Source organism: Macadamia integrifolia, chromosome 8, assembly GCF_013358625.1.
Source record: "Macadamia integrifolia cultivar HAES 741 chromosome 8, SCU_Mint_v3, whole genome shotgun sequence".
Taxonomy (NCBI): domain Eukaryota; kingdom Viridiplantae; phylum Streptophyta; class Magnoliopsida; order Proteales; family Proteaceae; genus Macadamia; species Macadamia integrifolia.
This window is the reverse complement of record NC_056564.1, coordinates 29,963,794-29,972,363: the sequence shown is the minus strand read 5'-3', so window position 1 is coordinate 29,972,363 and position 8,570 is coordinate 29,963,794.

The following is an 8,570-nucleotide window of genomic DNA, read 5'->3' as shown; positions in this document are numbered from 1 at the left end:
GTTCGTGCCGAGGTCCGAACCCGGTCATAATCCTAAGTTTTGGCTCTCAGGCGGGTATAACAGGTGGGTACACCCACCCACCTGAGTGACCCATCCAAGACTATTCACTTAAATAGGAATAGTATATAAGGCTTTATGATTTCTTTTCTTTCCATTTATTACCCTCGTACGTTTGGTGAGAAAAGTAAAGAGGAGAGAGAAAGGAAAGAGAAGAAGGAAGGAAGAGGAAGAGGAAGAAAGGAAGGATTTCAGTGGCGCCGAAGCTCGATCTTGCCATTCCGGTGCCGGGAGAGTAATCTACAACTCTAGATCTACAGTTGGAGGTAAGAAAAGTTGGGTTTTACGAACGTTCACCATACCCAAGCTTTAAACCCTTGATTTGAGTATGGTTTCTTGAGATCTTGTAAATACCCTTTGAAATGATGAATCTAAGGTTTAATAGATGATTTATGTGTTGATCTTGAAGGATTTGAAGAGATATTGACAAGGTAGAAGAAGCATTGTGAGTTGGAAGTGATTTGAAGGGTTTGAAGTCATTGTTGGGCAAAGAAGGTAAGATGGCTTTCCCTCACTTGAATCTAACTTAGATCTAGGTTAGAACCTTCCTATAGGACCTTGAAGGTGTGAAGAATGGGTGGGGAAAAGCCCCATTTGATTCCCCAAAGGATGGAGAAATTGGGGAAGAAACAGAGTCATTTCCGCCAAAACCGGTGGGTACAACCGGTGGGTACCTACCCGCCTGAGAGTACCCACCTGAGAAGGGGGGGGTCCCTGGCCAAATCTACGGGTACAACCGGCGGGTATAACCGGCGGGTAGGTACCCGCTGGTCATAACCGGTGGGTATAACCGGTGGGTAGACAGCCCACCTGTCTTACCCACCTGTGTGGCCCCGAAGGTGATCCTTATGTCCGATCGAACCCAAATCAGACGTGTGACCTTCTTTTGACATTCTAAACACGATTTTGACATCAGATTTCATTAAATTTGATTCTAAAATGGTGAAGTTCTAACCCCTCTCAATTATGTTAGGTTCACCAAATCCTACCCGATTCGCTCCGGATCTCACCCGTACCGAACGGGAATCCTTGTACGCTACAAGTAAGTGGAGAGAGGACGTTTGGCCTTGTTTCAAGGCATTTGTTTGGCATTCATATAACTATATCTAATCTAGTCATGTCATCATGAATATGCTATATAGATTAGTCATTCCACAATTGATGTGCATATATGCTATGTTTACTTTTCAAATGCAAATTGAATGAGATGTTAGATGTTGAATGTGTACATCATGTTGCATAATGCAGTGATAGACTAGATGCCGTGGTCGGCTTGGAAACGAATGCATTGGTGGCCCGTGGTATGGGACGCGGAGGCACTATGCAGTCGTACTACATATAGGAGCATGCGGTATAAGGATTCTCACCATCCCGTGCTACGACCCTTCCCAACAGGGGTTAAGGTGTTGGGTTGCCATTTGGGGGGAAGCAGGGGTCGCGGTTGTCGGACACTGTGGGGTTAGGCATTACGCCCGGCGAGTCATGTAGGACAGTCGGTAACCCCACATTCAAGAGGGCCAATAGTACTGCTTTTAAATTGCTGGAGTCAGCACCTTTATTTTCAGTCATTTACATTTCTGTTGAGAGCCGGTGGACGGCATTGTCTTTACTTTTCTGAGTACTCACGGTGGGCCTTCTCCAACAGCCCTATGGGCGTATCGCGGGAGGGAGTTCGCGGCTCGTACCCGGAGTATACGCGCACTGTGGTTGTAGTAGCACTTAAACCAAAGACTTAGTAATGTTGATTAGGTGGATGTGAATTAAAATGAATAGCATGGCATGTAGTGCATATGATGTGTTGTGATGTGTGAACTGTTGTGTGTGGTCCACCTCTCTACTTACTGGGCTAGTGAGCTCATTCCACGTGTACACCCCCTTTTTAGATGATTTTGCAGGTCAAATATCTGAGGAGCATGGGGTGGGTCCCACAGTCGAGTTTCCTGAAGAGGACTGGTGGACCCCTGAGGAGTTTGAGCACGGCGTAGACTACTCTTGCGAGAGCTGTGCTGCAGGACAGTAGTTCTGAGGCCGAGCTGAGCTCCACCCTGGAGGCCGTGCTGAGCTCCACTTCCGAGGCCGAGCTGAGCTCTTCTACATGATGCCGAGCTGGGCACAACCCCTGATGCGGAGCTGAGCTCTTCTATATGATGCCGAGCTGGGCACAACCCCTGATGCCGAGCTGAGCTCCAGCCTTGAAACCGAGCTGTGTACTCTGATGGTTTTTGATGATTTCCTGTATATACTTGATATTTGAATTTTATTCTTTTTGTGTATATATCATGCCTTCGGGCCCAAATGTATATATTTATTGTATCACAAATTTGGGTATCAAGTATATGTGATTTATTCACAGGTAAAAAACTTAGTCTTCCGCTGATCTGATGAATTTATGTTAGTGTGTGTATGCTGTGGTGGAATACAGTATCTGATGATCCTGGCAGGTTTGGGTTAACCGGTGTTAACTCGGTCACCGCTCCGGTTTAGTGTGAACGGGGTGCGACAGAAGGGTTCCATAATAGCATAATCAATATGTTAGTGATGAGGTGGAGGAGCAAGAAGAGAAAGAAGATGGAAATTGTGTGGGAGAAGAGGAGATCCAATGATTTTAGGTTGCTTTTTCCCTATCTTTCTCTCTTTTTATCTTCTTTTATTTATTTTCTCTCCTTTTCTAACTTGTGCAGAAACTCCCTTGACCGACCTCCTATTCCTTACTTGAATCAATTAGGACATCTTATAATTGAGTAGGAAGTTTCATCTATGCCCCTTGCTTTAAGTGTGAGTTGGAGAGAGAAAATATTTCAAAAAAAATCTCCAAAAAATAGTAATTAAGAGGTTCGAACTTGAAATCTGGTGAACAAGGAATTTTTACACATTATAACTCACCAACTACGCAAGGTAGTTGTTGTTATCAAAAAAGAATCTTCAATCACTCAAGGGGGTTCATCGATCCTTATTGGCATTTGGAATATTCCTTATACACCTGGGACAATTGCAAACTGGTTGGTTTTGCATCTCGGTTCAGTTTTGATCAATTATTCTTTTTTTTACCTAAAAAGAATAATCACTTGTATGGGTGACCAAACGGATGTGTACTTTTAATGTAATACATCCATCTTCTCAGAATTTTTTTCTCTTCGCAATCATGAAGAGAAACATGACCTCTTTATGTGTAAAATTAGAGATATGGCATCCGATAGTCCTTAAGGCCTTTAAAATACAAAACTTGCAAAAAGAGAGTAAAACCCAAGGTAGCTCCATTCTAAATATGTAAAAATTCATAGTTTACTACCTAAGATTTTACACATAATAGTGCTCATCAGAATTCCCCCACACTTAGACTTTGCTAGTCCTCGCCGCAAAACAAAAAGAAAAAGAATAAAAAGCAAAAATCTAACTCACTTTTGTAAGAATCACGGTTACACTTAAAATGTGCAACAAGCCTTTAAACCCATAGGTTGCCTTAGTGGATGAGTAATGTCTCATGGGTGTTTGTAGCGAATATACACCCAAAATTCAAAAAAGAAAAGCAACTCCAAACTTGGCTAAAGGTAGGGGCCATACCAATCTGGAGTAAAGATAATTCCTCTTACACTTGATCTAGGGACCCCCACACTTGAATTTTTATTACCCCATATCAATTCCAGGTACAAGCATATTTCTTAATTTGGAACTCATCTTGTCTCTTCCAAAACATCCTTATCTTAAGGCAAAATCACATGTGAAGTAGTAGGGAACCAAGGACTACAGCGTTGGACTGTTTTCGACCAAACATGTTACTAAGGCATTGATGACATTTGCATATACTTTCTGTTGTGTGGTTTTTTTTTTATGAACTCTATCCTACTTCACTACTGTTGATCTGAATGACATGGTGGAGAAAACACCAGACACCCAAGTTACTATGTAGCTTCGCTTTTTGCATATGCCCACATAGACAGTGATGCTAGAGTTCTTTCAGAAATTTTCTCCCTAAGAGTTTTGATCAAGACACCAAGCTTTCTGAGGCACAATGCCTTATCTAGTTCCAAGGAAGTCAACTCTTTACTATTACTTTCCACACTTCATTTAAAATTGTGTATTCGTCAACTCATGCCCATCTAAAAAGAAAGTCTCAACTCCAAATCAAGAGTACAAGAAACCCATAGACTTACATATGGTCCAACACCACAAAACATAGGTTTCTTATTTTCAAAAGAGTTTCACCTCAAGCAACCAAATGGTATGATCATCAACCAAAAGCCAAAGTAGGATTTCATCCTTAGCAAGCTCAAAAGCAAAAGAAAAACAAACAAAGTTAAAAAACAAAAACAAAAAGAAACTAATTTCCCTTCCTCACACTTAAATCATACAATGTCCTCAATGCTTGCAAACAATTAAAAGCAAAGACAATGCAAAGGGGGTCATATCTGGGTAAAAGTCAGTCATCTGTGTAAAGAGGTTCATGGAGATCCATGACCTCTTCATTAGCAGCAGTAGGAAGCTCAAAGAATAGTTTTAGACCCTGATCATTGACTTTGAAAATTGCACCTGTGCTAGGGTTCAAAACCTCAACAGCACCCTGAGAAAAAATAGTCTGCACAATATAAGGACCATCCCAACAGGATTTCAACTTGCTTGGAAAAATATGCAACCTAAAATTGTAAAGCTAAACCTTATCACCAGGAGTGAGACTTCCTAAGGATTCGTCTATCATGAAAACACTTGGTTTTAGCCTTATAAATCCTAACATTGTCATAGGCATCATTTCTAATCTCCTCCAATAAGGACTAGTTGGAGTCCTCTATGAGTACCACCAGTAGATAGATCAAAATTCAGCTGTTTGATAGCCCAAAATGCCTTATGTTTTAACTCAATTGGTAAGTGACATGCCTTCCAATACAACATATGGTAGGGAGATTGACTGAAATCAGTCTTATAAGCAGTCCTATATGCGGAGATTGACTGAAATCAGTCTTATAAGCAGTCCTATATGCCCACAAGGCATCCACCAATCGATTAGATCAATCCTTGTGATTAGGGTTGACAGTGTTTTCCAAAATTTGCTTAATCTGCCTATTGGATACCTCAACCTGACCCCTAGTTTGAGGATGATAGGGTATAGCCAGCTTCTGGGTGATCCCATATTTCTTCATCAAGGCCTCAAAAGGCCTATTGCAAAAGTGTGCTCCCCTATCACTAATAATAGCATGTGGTGTACCAAAGCGGGAGAAAATGTGCTCTTTCATAAACTTGACCACCACTTTGTGTTCATTAGATTGACAGAAAATGGCTTCAATCCATTTGGAAACATAATCTACCAGCCAATAAGATGTATAAATTCCCAAAAGAATTAGGGAATGGTCCCATGAAATCAATACCCCACATATGAAAAATCTCAACAACTAGAATTGGGTTGAGGGGCATCATATTTCTCTTGGTCACAAGTCCTAAAGATTGAAAGGCTTTGCAAGACTTACAATACACAAAAGCATCCTTGAAGAGACTAGGCCAATAGAATCCACGCTGTAAAACTTTGGCCACAGTCTTCTTTGCACTAAAATGGCCTCCACATGCTTGATCATGATAAAAAGAGAGAATGGAATGCTATTCATAATCAGGAACACATCATCGGATAATCTGATCTGGACACATCTTAAACAAATAACGATCATCCCAGAAAAAGTACTTAACTTGGGAATGAAACCTATACTTATCTTGAGTGGACCAGTGATTCGGAGTCAGACCCGAGACTAAGAAGTTGACAATGTCAGCAAACCATGGTTCACTGGACACTACAAGTAACTGTTCATTAGGAAATTTCTCCTTGACTAGAGAATCGATAGTCAAAGAATTGGGAAGCTAAGATAAATGGTCTGCAACTTTATTTCCTTTTTTGTCCCTATTTCGAAATCAAATTCTTGCAAAAGTAAAACCCACCTAATGAGATGGGCTTTGGCATCCTTCTTCTGAACAAGGTATCTAAGAGTAGAATGATCCGTACACACCACCACATGTGACCCAACTAAATAAGACAAAAAATTTTCTAATGCAAACACATTAGCTAAAAATTCTTTTTTAGTGGCAGTGTAGTTGAGTTGTGTATCCTTTAGGGTCCTATTGACATAGTAAATGATAGTGGGTAGCTTATTAATCCTTTGTCCTAAAATCGCTCTTATGACAAAATCAAAAGCATCACACATCAGTTTAAAAGGTTTAGTCCAAACAGGTGGTTGAACAATGGGTGCATTGGTTAACTCCTTCTTAAGTTTCTCAAAGGATTCTAGGCATTCTGTAGAAAACTCAAAAGTTTGATCTTTAGCAAGTAGTGAGGTGAGAGGCTTGGCTAACTGACTAAAGTTCTTAAGAAACCTTCTGTAGAAGCCAGCATGACCAAGAAAAGATCGAACATCCTTAACATATTGGGGAGGTGGAAAATTAATAATTACATCCACTTTAGCTCTATCTTCCTTAATTCCCTCCTTAGATACTATATAGCCTAAAACAATCTCAGATTTAACCATAAAATGGCATTTCTCCCAATTTCAAACCCAAATTCTTAGATATGCACCTTTTCAAAACTAGGGAAAGATGGTGAAGACACTCAGAATAAGAATTCCCATGAATCGAAAAGTCATCTATAATTAGTTCTAAGAATTTTTCAACCATATCAAAAAAATGCTCATCATGCATCATTGGAATGTAGCAGGGGCATTGTAAATCCCAAAGGGCATACGCCTGGAAGCAAATGTTTTATATGAGCATGTAAAAGTGGTCTTATGTTGATCTTCTAAAGCAATTGGGATCTGGTTATAGCCGGAATATCCATCAAGAAAACAATAATACTCATGTCCAGCTAACCTCTCTAACATCTGGTCAATGAATGGCAATGGAAAGTGGTCCTTCCAGGTTATCGCATTAAGTTTCATGTAGTTTATGTGCACTCTCCACCCTGATTGGATATGGGTTGGAATCAGCTCGTTATTAGCATTGGGAACTACAATAACAACAAACTTCTTGGGCATTACATGAACTGGGCTTACTATCAGAAATATGATAAATTATTCCATGATCCAAGCACTTTAGGATCTCTTTCTTAATGGCTTCTAACATCATTGGATTAACTCTTCTTTAGGGTTCCGGGGATGGTTTGGAATCCTCCATAAGATGTATATGATGTTGCATAATAGAAGGGCTTATACCCTTGATGTCCACCATGGTCCAACCTAGGGCTTCCTTATTGTCTTTTAACACTTTAAACAATTCCTCTTCCTGGTTAGAAGTTAAATTTGAAGAAATTATTACTAGAAGAGTCTAGTCAGACCTTAGGAAAGCATACCTCAAATTAGATGGCAATTCCTTAAGATCTAGCTTAGGAGGTTCAACTATGGAAGGTTTGGGGATGGGATTGGAACGGGGTCCTTATGGCTTCGCAGGTGTGTGAATACTCAAGATTTCAAAAAAGAAATTTTCACTATCATCATCCAACTCATCCATACACTTTTGGAATTTTGAGTCAAAATCAATATCAAAGTCAGTAATTAAAATCATCAAAAAAATCCAAAAAATCCTTAAGATATTGATCTCTTCTTCCATATATGGTTGCTTGCCTATCCTAAACATGTTAAACTCAACAGTTTGGCTGCCAACAGATAACCTTAGGAAACCATTTCGGTGATTCATTAATGTATTATTGGTAGCCAGGAATGGTCTTTCTAGAATTATTAGAATCTCATCCTTAGTTGAGAAGGGCTTGGTATCTAACACAATAAAACCAACAGGAAAAATAAATTCCCCCATTTTAAGTAAGACATCTTCAACCATCCTTTAGGAATCTTAACAGACCGATCTGCAGACTGAAGAGTGGTTCCAGTGGCTTTCAATTTCTCCAATCCTAGTTGCTTATACAAATGGTAAGGCAAAAGATTCACACTTACACCAAGGTCAAGTAAGGCATGCTTAATGTAGGTGTTGCCTATGACACAAGTAATGGTAGGGCTCCCTAGATCCTTATACTTGGTGGCTATAGGCTGAGTAAGTATAGAACTAATGTTACCTACCAAGAATGCCTTTTTGGGCACATTAGTGATACATTTGTGAGTACACAAATCTTTCAGAACCTTAGCATAAGCGGGGATCTGGGATATGGTATCAAAAAGAGGGATGTTCACTTCTACCTTTTTGAAGACTTCTAAAATCTTATCCATGGAAGCAGTCTTCTTTTTATTTACCAAGTGATTAGGAAAGGGGACAGGTGGAATATAAGGACTGTTAGGAATTTTCTCTTTTTCAAAAGAATCATTTTTTATTTCCTCAACCAAATCCTCTTTTGTTACTTTAGGTTCATCTGACGAACCTAGAACAGGAGGCACACTTATGTCCTCAACAGAAGGAGAGTTAACAGGAGTAATAGATAGGAAAGATTTAGGAATACTCTGTTGGTACTCTAAGCCACTCCTAAGGGCATAAACAATATTACATTGGTTGGAGGGCCCTTATTGGGTCTAACCTTGTACCACATTCAGTGATGCATTAAT